Genomic DNA, 11,419 nt, shown 5'->3' with positions numbered 1-11,419 from the left:
CCCCCCTGCTTTTCCTCCCTGACTTGTCTAGGTGTCTCTCTCCCCCTCTTCAGCATGCAGGCCTTCAGGCAGGCTGTATATGGTGACAGAGGCCTGCAACGCTAGGATGTGCTCCCTTCAAGCCACTGCCCAGCAGAGTTGGCGTAGGCTCAATGGAAAGATTGAGGGTGTGGGTATGATTTTGCAATGGGGGGGGTCACAGGCAGAGGGTAATGAACCTTCCGCCCCCCCCCCCATTTCCTTCTCCATCATAGATGCACTTGGCTTCCCTAGGACCCCTACTTCCTGGCTTTTGCCAGTCCTTCCTATGCTGGTTAGAGATAGGCCAGGTCCAGTCCATACCCCTTGGTTCCCTCTAGTCAAAGCAGTGGTGGACAGCTGTCCCCTGGTTCAAACAGGGCCACACAGTGTCAGGGGGTGAGGGGCATTAAGTGCTGGCCTGGCAATGTTTTAACAAGGCCCTCCTTTCAAAAAATCTTCTGCCACTGGCCCATGGGCTACTCCATGGCAGGGGGGGCATTCCCCTTCCCTCTGCCCCCAGAATGCCCTGTTGTCCCCTCTCCCACACATCCCCCCTTTCACACTCTGGCTGTGCTCATGTTAGCAGCATGCACACAGCCCTGGTTAGAAGCTGTTCCTTGAAGCACTGGTGGAGGTGGGCCTGTGGTCACTAGTTGTGGGGGTGATGGACCCTCTCTGGGTTGGGGGGTTAGGTGGGGAATCTAGGGAACCCCCCCAGTGTCCCCACCAGCATAGGAGAGAAATAGAGCTCCCTAGGCTGATGGGTGGGCAGGGCATGGCTCCAGCCTCCTCTCTCAGCTCTGTAGGTGCTGGTGCAGAGGGGTTTGCAGCACCCTAAGTCCCCAAATCCTCTTGCACTGGAGGAAGGCAGCGGTGTGTCCTAGGACCTGTAGGGGGTAGAAGTGGGAAGTTCCCCATTGCAGCAGCACCAGATAACAGCAGGGGGGGCTCTCAGAGGAGTGAGCTGCTTACGAAGCTAAGCTAGCCCTAGCCCATAAAGCCAATTATTCTCTGCTTCCCCTTCTTCCACTAACCAATTTTGCTTCATGCTACACCCCTGTGTGTCCCCTAGAGTCAGTTTCAGACCATAATACTACATGCTTCCCCTGCCCACCCTGGCTAGAGGACTGGAAGTGGGAGGTGCAGGGCAGGGATCCTCAGGGATAATCACCAAAATAAACTGACTCTCATAATGCATTGAGGGGAGCAGGGGGAGGAATTGCACCCCTGTAGCCTCCTGCTGCAGAAGCAGCATGCGAGGGGGTGATTCTTCCTGGCTTAGCCCTCCCTTTGCACCAATTTATGGTGCAAGGAAAGAGTGAGATTCATCCTGCTACTCAACCCTCCTGCTTCAGTGTGACTGCTACATATCTTCCGCCCAGAACGCTGCAGCCTCCTGCAAGCTGAAAGGTTGGGGCAAAGCTGCCTTCAGAAATGATGACACCTAGTGCTAGTTCATCAGCAGAGCAGGGTTATCCCTGTTCTAGAGTGGGGGAAACTGAGGCACCTACAGAGCACTGGTAGGAATTAGCCACTGGCCTGCAGGGTGACATTGGGCAAGCTGGGACTAGAACCTGACTATCATGTGTGCCCATCCACTGATCTATCCAGTAGACTATGCCATCCACCATGTAATTAATTAAACACATACAGCCCTGGGTGAATGCAACTGGAGCTGCTGCAAAAGCAGGGCACTCACTGCAGGACCAGGGCTGGCTGGCAGCAGGACACCCCTCTCCAGCCTGGTTTATGGCTACCAGCCTAGCCCAACTGTAGTGTTGCCAAGTCTCAAGGAGGAAAAAAAACCCAGCACTGCCTCTCAAACCACACAAAATCCATTTCAGAGGGAGGGGAATGGGATCAGGGCTTAATTTGTAGTGAAAAGGCTGCCCCCGCACAAATTAAGCCCTGCATAAACACCAAAGGGGGCAGGAACAGTGGGAGATTTTCCTCCTCCAGCTTCGAAAGGAAAAACTCAAATGTTTGCAACAGGGTTTAGCAAGATGGGGGAGGGGGAGAGATGACACACACGCACCTCTGTCTTTCCATAGTCAACAGCCAACACTGACTAGGAAAGGTCTTCCCCGCCCTTCAGCCTGAAGCCTCCGTGAGGATGAGTGGGGTGAGCACTAAGCTCTGCTAGCACATGGAGGGAGAGCCAGACAGCGAGTGAGGGGCAGGGGATGGCACTAGGACACCCAAGGGAGGGAGCGAGGAGTGGGAGGTGGTGCCAGGGCCATTCTCTGGGTGACTGACCCCAGCCAGCGGGACGGAGGAGGCTGCGGCAGGAGGTGGGGTCGGCAGCACATGTCCTGGTTGACGGCAGCACTGCATCAGGCTCATGGACCTGGGGGTGGCCGGCCAGGCCCCTATGTAATGGGCTGGGACCGCTCCAAGCTTGCCGCTCGACTCCCCTTGCAGTGCCCTGCGGAGAGAGGAGCAGAGGCAGGTTCTGTGCCAGCAAGGGCTGGCTGGGTTCCCATCCTGCTTTCTGGCTAGAACTGCCACTTCGCCATGGGTCTTGGGGCCTATTGTGGCCTCCTGGCACTGCCCCCTCCCCCCCGGGCACCCCTGCTTCCTACAGCAGCTCTCAGTGCCTGGAAGCCCAGCTGGGGGAGCCACAGCTGTGGGCACCAGAGCCCCCAGGGCGGAGCATCTGGTTGGGGCAGAATCCTGCACTCTCCCCAAGGTCAGCCTGACATCCCCATGCAGGGGGCTCTCCTAGGGGCAGCAAGAGGGTGCGGGGGGAGACCCTGCCTGCCACCCTATCTCCGGGGCAATGGATCCCAGGGGAACAAGGCAGGGGAGTCCCTGCCACTGCCTCCCCATCCTTGCATGCTGTGGTGTACAGCCACCCTCACTTCTCGCTGCTGCTGGCAGCGGGCTGCTGCCTTCAGAGCCGGGCGGCTGGCGAGCAGGTGGCTGCTGGCTGGGCTCCCAGCAGCACAGAAGTGAGGTGCCTATTGCATAGAAAGCCCAAATAAGCAATCTCCCAATAAAAGCCGCGCAAAACCCTGCGGGCCGTGGCACCTCAGAAATTAAAGAGACTTTAAAAAGCCCAATTCTGCCTATTAGGGCCTGACACCCCTGAGCTGGGGGCTGCAGTTGTCCAAGTCCTTCTGCAGCAGCGCTGCAATGGCCGCTGCCGGGCGCCAGAGACCACTGCGGAGTCACTCGGCTGGTCCCGGCTGGAGCCCAGAGCCGCGGAGCCACAGGTGGCAGCCTGGGGAGAGACCAGCTCCGCCCTCGCCCCCTGCTCCCCCAGACCACGTGCAGTACTGATCTGCCCGGCCCCCTCCCTCCAGCGGCCAGCCGGGGCCCAGACTTCTCTTCAGCCACTGACCCCACCACCCCCAGCTTCCCATAGACCCCCGGCCTCACCCACTTGACTGTCCAGCAGCCAGCTGCTCCCACCACCCCCCATCCTGCCCCCCCACCTCTCCCCTGAGAGACCCTCCTGGGGCCCCCCATCTGGCCCCACCCACTCTCCCTAGACAGCCCCTTTTTGCGTCTCCCCAGCACCCCATTACTCAGCCCTGCCCCCACCTAACATCCCAGACAACCATCCACTCCCCTTTGAGCCAGCCTCCCCTGATACCCTGCAACCTTCACTCACCTACCACTGACCCTGCGCTTAATCCAGCCCTCCCCCAGACCCTCCCCCCCCCCCCCCAGTAGCACTCACCCCGTTCTATGCAGCACTGTCTCCTAGCCCTTGCACTGCCTGGGGGCAGGGCACGTTGTTCACGCAGGTAGGGTGCTGGAGGTGGTGGTGGCCTAGTGGGTATTGCACTGGGCTAGGATTCAGCCCTGCCTTCCAGTCTCAGCCTGGCCAGGTGACTCTGAGTGATGATTACCTTCACCTCAGCTTCCCCATCTGTGAAATGGAGGCAGTGACCTTGCCATCCTCTGTAAAGCTATGTGAGAGCTACCGATTAAAGAGTGGTAGCTAAACACGTGGCATTATTATATACCAATTATTTTAGGTCACTCTATAACGGGCGCAAATGGGAGCAGCAACAGAGGGGGAGCGTTTCTGGACATGGCTGGTTTTTCTAGGGTGCACACAGCTGGCTGGCATTCACCATAGCTCCGGGATCCTTCCCACCCCCACTTCCCAGCCCCATGCACGCAGACTTCGCACCCTTCTTGGGGAAGCAGCTGGTCGTAGTGAGTGATCTGCAAGCAACCACCGCACTGACCCTAGCTGTGTGGTTTCCTGCAGCCAGGCAGGTGCTCTGAGCACTGGGCAAGGTGAACTCCCAGCATCTCCTGGGCCTGCCCACAGCAGCTGTGTTCCTCCCAACTACTGTATGACCCCTGGCCTGCGAGAAGGGGAGCCACCCTACAGAAGGTGGTTTCATAGTGTAGTGGTTATCACATCTGCTTTACACGCAGAAGGTCCTGGGTTCAAGCCCCAGTGGAACCAACTGTGGGTCATTTTACAGGCAGCAGTGAATAATGCTAGTGAGCCCCATATACCTCTCCTCAAGAGTTGATTTTATCCCCCAGCAGGGGAGAGGTGGTGTCACCCACTGTTTCTGCCAGTTGCCCCTGATTGAACGTACTACATCCAGCCCTGGGAGTGCAGGGCTCTGTCATTTCACTAGGGACTGGCAGAGGTCCCAGCACCAGCCCCCACTCCAAGCAGGGCAAAAGGGATCAGTAGAATCCCCACCACCACTCCCAGGGGTGATCAGAGGGAGGAGCCAATTGCCCCCTCACAGGTGTCTGCCCCTGAACCCTGACCCTGCTGGTGACGTTCCCTCCTGGGAGAAGAATGTAACTGCCCATGGAGAGAGAGACAGAGAGAGCAGTGCCAGAGGACTGGAGTAGATAGGTAAGGGCCAGAGGGCAGCTGGGGTCGGTGGTCAAAGGGTCACTTGGTCCTGGCCGTTTCCCAGAACCACCCCATGGTCTGCAGCCTCTGTACGTCTAGGTGAGGCAAGGAGATTGGGGATAAAAAGTCATTGGTATCACCCAAACAGGGACTTGAACCATGGACCCTCAGATTAAAAGTCTGATGCTCTGCCAACTGAGCTACCCAGGCAGCCATCTGATGTCTTTTCCCACAGCTGAGAATCACTAATCCAAGCAATTGTATTAGCTGCAGTTTCAATGCATTTGTAGCCACATCTGCATGTTCATTTAAACAACACGGGACGTCCAAAACCTGGGGAGAAAACATACAAGAGACAAAAAAAAAAAAAAAAAAGAAAGAAGAAGACGAAGCAGCAGCTCTTAGATATAATTTAGTTTATCAGAAGCAGGAGTTTGAACCTGGCTACCCCCCAAAAAAATTATTATACCTAACCCTAGCCTGCATTGTGCTTATCTTTCAGTTACCTTTTAACCACCCCTGGAGTCCTAGGGCTTTGCCCCTTCCTCCATCTCTCCCCAGAAGGCTGTCGTGGCTGCAGGAAAACTCCCTGGTGGCTGCATGTGGACACAGTGGCCACATTTGAGAAATGCTAACCCTGCATTCCCTTTGTGAAACTTCCCTGGGTCCTGTTTATCGGGCACACACTGAGCAGCGCCCTGAGCTCGAACATGCCACCCAGGTGTAGAGCAAATTGCACTCTGTTCTAATGCATTATTTGAGAAATAGGGTATGATCTGCTAAATTCATATGCCCTAGTGTGTTTGAGACACACCAGTTCAACCGAGGTGATGCCCAGCCACACGCAACCACTGAGATTACCTTCTTCACCTGGGGGACTTGGTCCCATCACTCTCTTACAAACTGTTGCACTGGCTCCCCATTTGCCATCACAGCAACATTAAGCTAACCCTCCTTCTCCCACATTGTGGGGGCGGATGGGAAACCAGGAGTTCCCAGTCTCACCACGCTCTCCTGCTGGGGTAGGGAAAGCTAGATAAAGAGCCACCCCCAAGGTGGGTGTAATGCAGACATGATGACCATTGAGTACATTCTCTTCTGGACTCCATAGGAGATGAATGCTTCAGAAGGGATGGGATGGATCATAGCTAAGCAGGAAAGCAATGCAGCTCAGAGTGGCCCCAGAGGGCTTGAGGTAGAGAAGAGGGAACATCTGCTTGTCCTCACAGCTCCCCACCAGGCTGCTGAAGAGACATGAAAACCCGCAATGAGAGAATCCTTATTCCTCAAAGCAAAGCTCACTATAGCAAAAACAGCAATAGGGCACTCACCAGGCCAGTGGGCCTTAAGCGCCAACAGATGTGTACCTGCCTAGGTTCATGTCCCACTTTTGGTAAAAGTGATCCTTTTCCTGCTCTCAAATCCTCTGTTCAGCATAGAGGTCACAGATCACAGGATTCAGATCTCTTCTCGGAAATCGCTCGGGCTGAGCCAAAAGCAAGCAGCCCTCCAACCACTAACAAAGGACAGCAGAATTCAAGGCCAAGCCATGTCAGGAAAGACCCAACCATTGAAAGAATAAAGTGTTCCTCGTGAGACTTACAGCACGTAGGTTAGGGTCCCAGCCTCACCACCAGTTGTATCTTTTGCTCTTTAAACCCCCCCACCCTCCCAAAAAATGAAGCCTGGCACAGCTGAGTCCCCCAAAAAAACAATTTACTAAATGCTCATAAACAAGCTAGGCCTGGCTATTCACCAGTGGCAACTCATTACTTTTTCGAGATGTGAGGCACAAGTCACAAATAATTATTTTCACTCCCACCCAATGTATAATTTATTAGCTATTAAAAGCTGGCATTTATAGTGAAGCAGCAGCAGGTGGACCAGTCATCAGCTACAGCTTCTTGCGCATATGCCCCATGGGGCCCCTCCCCCTCCCCATCCCCTGCAGCATAGACTTAAAGGCTACAGTCCTGCCGTGGCCGCACCAAGCCATGGCTACCGCAACACCACCATTAGAAAGGGATCCCTGGGCATGGTAAATTGCCATGGTAACAAGGCAGCTTCATGAGGCACTCTTAGCTATACCAGCGTTTGGGCCTCCCACAGCATGGCATGCTTCAAACTTCCCAGTGGTGCATTTCACTGCTGGAGAGAGTGAGTTTTGACATTTTAATCAAATCACAATTTGTCCTTAAATCAGTATATAGTTATCAGTTAAATGACAAAAGAATATGCCAAATGTATTCGGGAGCTTTTGGAACTTCTTGGTTCGGCTGTGCCTCACTTGCCTGGACTGATGAGCCGCCCCGCCCCGCTGCTTACCCACCACTACTCTAAGAACAGCCAAACTGGGTCAGACCAATGTTCCTTCTCGCCCAGTATCCTGTCTTCTGACAGTGGCCAACGCAAGGTGCCCCAGAGGGAATGAACAGAACAGGTAACCATCAAGTGATTCATCCCCAGGGACACCCAGAGCATGGGGTTGAGTCCCAGCCCATCTTGGCTAACAGCCACTGATGGACCTATCTTCCATGATCCTATGTAGTTCTTTTTTGAACCCCTTTATAGTTTTGACCTTCACAACAATCCCTGAAAACAAGTTCCACAGGTTGACCGTCCCTTCTGTGAAGAAGTGCTTCCTTTTGTTTGTTTTAAACCTGCGGCCTGTTAATTTCATTGGGTGACTCCCAATATAATATGTGAAAGAGTAAATAACACTTCCTTATTTGCTTTCTCCACAACCGTGATGATTTTATAGATCTCTATTATATCCCCTCTTAGTTGTGTCTTTTCCAAGATTAAAAATCCCAGTCTTTTTAATTGCTCCTCATACGGAATTTGTTCCATGCCTTTAATCATTTTATTGCCCTTCTCTATAGCTTTTCCAAGTCTATCTTTTTTTTCAGATGGGACGACCAGAACTGCACAAAGTATTCAAGATGTGGGTGTACCATGGATTTATATAGAGGCATCATGATATTTTCTGACGTATTATCTCTCCCTTTCGTAATGGTTCCTAACATTCTGTTCCCTTTTTTGACTGCTGCAGCACATTGAGTGGATGTTTTGGGAGAAATATCCACAATGATCCCAAGATCTTTCTTGAGTTGTAGCAGCTAATTTAGACCCCATCATTTTGTATGCATATTTGGGATTATGTTTTCCAATGTGCATTGCTTTGCATTTATCAACATTGAATTTCATCTGCCATTTTGTTGCCCAGTCAGCCAGTTTTGTGAGATCCCTTTGTAACTCTTCCCAGTCTGCTTTGGACTTAAGTATTTTGAGTAATTTTATATCATCTACAAATGTTGCCACCTCACTGTTTACCAGATCATTTATGAATATGTTGAGTCTTTGGCTACTTGCTCTTCACATTCATTTTTGGCCTGCCTGATTATACTTTTACACTTGACTTGCCAGAGTTTTTGTTTATGTAGGATTTAACTTTCAATTTTAAAAGAATACCTTTTTGCCTCTCACTGCTTCTTTGATTTTGTTGTTTAACCATGGTGGCACTTTTTTGGTGCTCTTACTATGTTTTTTAATTCGGGGTATACATTTATTTGAACCTCTATTGTGGGTTTTTTTAAAGTTTCCATGCAGCTTGCGGGCATTTCACTTCTGTGACTGTACCTTTTCATTTCTGTTTAACTAGCTTCCTCATTTTTCTGTACTTCCCCTTCCTGAAATGCTACTGTGGTAGGCTTCTTTAATGTTTTCCCTACCCACAGTGATGTTAAATTTAATTACATTATGGTCACTATTACCAAGTGGTTCAGCTGTATTCACATCTTGGACCAGATCAAGAATTGCCTCCCCCATTGTGGATTCCAGGACTAACTGCTCCAAGAAACAGTCATTTATCTCTGCATCCTGTCCTGAGGTGATATGTACCCAGTCAATATGGGGATATTTGAAATCCCCCATGATTACTGAGTTTTCTATTTTATAGCCTCTTTAACCTCCTGGAGCATTTCACATTCACTATCACCATCTTGGTCAGGTGGTCAGTAAAATATCCCTACTGCTGTAGTCTTATTATTTAAGCATGGAATTTCTATCCATAGAGATTTAAGATTTTTGCTTTATTTGTCTCTATGCTTTGTTTCACATATAGTGCAAGTCCCCTAGCAGCACGACCTACTCTGTCATTCCTGTATATTTTGTATCCTGGTATTACCATGTCCCATTGATTCTCATCATTCCAACAAGTTTCTGTGATGCCTGTTATATTAATATCCTCATTTAATACCAGGCACTCAAGTTCACCCGTCTCAGGATTTAGACTTCTAGCATTTGTATACAAGCACTTATAAAATTTGTCACTTTTTAGCTGTCTGCCATTATGCAATGTAATTGAATGGGATGCTTTCATTTGACTGTTTCTCTTCAGTTTCTACCTGTACTTTATCAACTTCTATCCTCTCCTTCTTACTAGGATATAGAGAATCCCCATGAAAAGATCCCCAGAGGGATGTCTCTGCCTTTACCACGTGCTCCTCCGCACCTTTCAGCTTTCCCCCAGCCCCCTTAGTTTAAAAACTCCTCTACAACCTTTTTAATTTTACATGCCAGCAATCTGGGTCCGTTGTGGTGTTGATGGAGCCCATCCTTCCTGAGTAGGCTCCTTCTTTCCCAAAAGGTTCCCCAGTTCCTAATAAACCAAACCCCTCCTCCCTACACCATCCTCTCATCCATTCCTTGAGACCCTGCAGCTCTGCCTGTCTAACTGGCCCTGCACATGGAACTGGAAGCATTTCAGAAACATGGAGGACCTGGATTTTAATCACTTACCTAGCAGCCTAAATCTGGCCTCCAGGACCTCTCTCCTACCTTTCCCTAATGTCATTGGTACCCATGTGTACCACGACCACCGGCTCCTCCACAGCACCGCACATAGCCTGTCTAGATGTCTCGAGAGATCGGCAACTTTTGCACCCTGCAGGCAATTCCCCATGTGGTTCTCCCAGTCATCACAAACCCAGCCATCTATATTTCTAATAATCAAATCCCCCATTACTATAAGGAAGAGACAGGTAATAACTGGGATTCCCTCCCTTGAAGAGGTATCCTCATTGCAAGAGGATACTATGACATCATCTGGAAGGAGGTTCCTAAATATGAGATCATTTCCCTCCACTTCACTTTGATGTTCTTCTTCTCTGAGACATTCATCCTCATCATCAACACAGAGGCTGTCAGACTATGGGTAGGACCACTCTGCTGTGTCCCGGAGAGTCTTGTCTGTGTACCTCTGTCTCCCTTAGCTCCTCCAGTTCAGCCTCTCTGGTCTCCAGAGCCTGTACTTGGTCTCTGAGGGCCAGGAGATCCTTGCATTGAATGCACACATACGCCACCTGCCCCCAAGGCTAGCAATCAGACATTCTGCATTCAGTGCAATAAACTCTGCCACTGGACTTCTACTTGCATTCTCTTTTTACTCCTGCAGCCATATTCGTTGGGTTTTGTTTTTGTTTTGTGGGAGGGTCTTTATTGGCCTAAGTCTAGAGACTGTTCATCAGGTGTATCTGGCTTTCCCACTCCCTTGCAAAACTCCCATGTTCACTAGCTCCTCTGATCACTTAGGAGCGGGCTTTCTAAAGCCCTGAGTAGCCCCACTCCCGGTAAAGGGTTGATGGGTACTAAATGGTTTAGGGATCAAAGCCTAGTTAAGAAGCTCTCAGCTTTGCCTAGCAGGCCAGTAGTCTCAGCACATGGCCCCCGAACAAACAGACCACACTATATACTTCAGTCAAGCTGCAAGCACACAACAAACTGACAACAAAATCACTCCAAGGTTCACATAGTCACTCCTACTTCACCTGGAGAACTCCCTCGCAAAACTCCCGTTAGCTGCTCCTGTTCACTGGCTGGGATCTGGTCCCTTCAAAGACATAGGACACGGTGAGCACCACTAAAGGGCTCACAAACTATTTAAAGACATACTACCCTATTCCTATTCACTATAATCCACCACTCCCCAACCCACTACGGTGGGTAACATTCATCCCCTCCCCTTCACTGACTCTCCACCCCCCAGTCTAACTATCACCCCCATTCTCTGGGGAGTTAACGCTGTGACCTACCCATCACCCCAGCTTCCCTCTCCTTCAGCAAACATCACACCCCACCTGCCCCAGACCTCCATCGAGCAACATTTCCCCTGAATGCATCCGATAAAGTGAGCTGTAGCTCATGAAAGCTTATGCTCAAATAAATTTGTTAGTCTCTAAGGTGCCACAAGTCCTCCTGTTCTAGTTCCCCTACAGTTGGGGAGCTGGTCCCTTTGCACTGTGCTACAATAGAGAAGTGGCCAGCAGGTGTCACTGTGAGATCAAGGAAGAAAAGGAAGATGTTCTTTCGACCCCAGCTATCATGTGCTCATGGCATGTGGCTCAGAGGCACTAAGTCAAGGATGGTATTAGCCAATGGTCTATGTTAAGTGTAGTATACACCACATTAATAAGTATTATGTGCCTGGTATTACTCACTCACATCCACACAAACACACAAATAAATGTGTAGTCTCTAAGGTGCCACAAGTACTCCTCA

At 50.8% G+C, this 11,419-nt stretch overlaps 2 non-coding genes across 2 annotated transcripts; one reads left to right on the top strand and one right to left on the bottom strand.

Moving 5' to 3' along the window:
• The first annotated feature begins 4,377 nt into the window (after window positions 1-4,377).
• On the top strand, window positions 4,378-4,450 carry TRNAV-UAC (transfer RNA valine (anticodon UAC)). Its single transcript has one exon. It is a non-coding gene; the product is annotated as a tRNA-Val (tRNA).
• Window positions 4,451-4,998: 548 nt separating this feature from the next.
• On the bottom strand, window positions 4,999-5,071 carry TRNAK-UUU (transfer RNA lysine (anticodon UUU)). The gene has a single exon. It is a non-coding gene; the product is annotated as a tRNA-Lys (tRNA).
• Between the last annotated feature and the right edge of the window lie 6,348 nt (window positions 5,072-11,419).

This window comes from Caretta caretta, chromosome 6 (assembly GCF_965140235.1).
Source record: "Caretta caretta isolate rCarCar2 chromosome 6, rCarCar1.hap1, whole genome shotgun sequence".
In the NCBI taxonomy this organism is placed as follows: domain Eukaryota; kingdom Metazoa; phylum Chordata; order Testudines; family Cheloniidae; genus Caretta; species Caretta caretta.
This window is presented reverse-complemented; position numbering and strand designations above follow the sequence as displayed.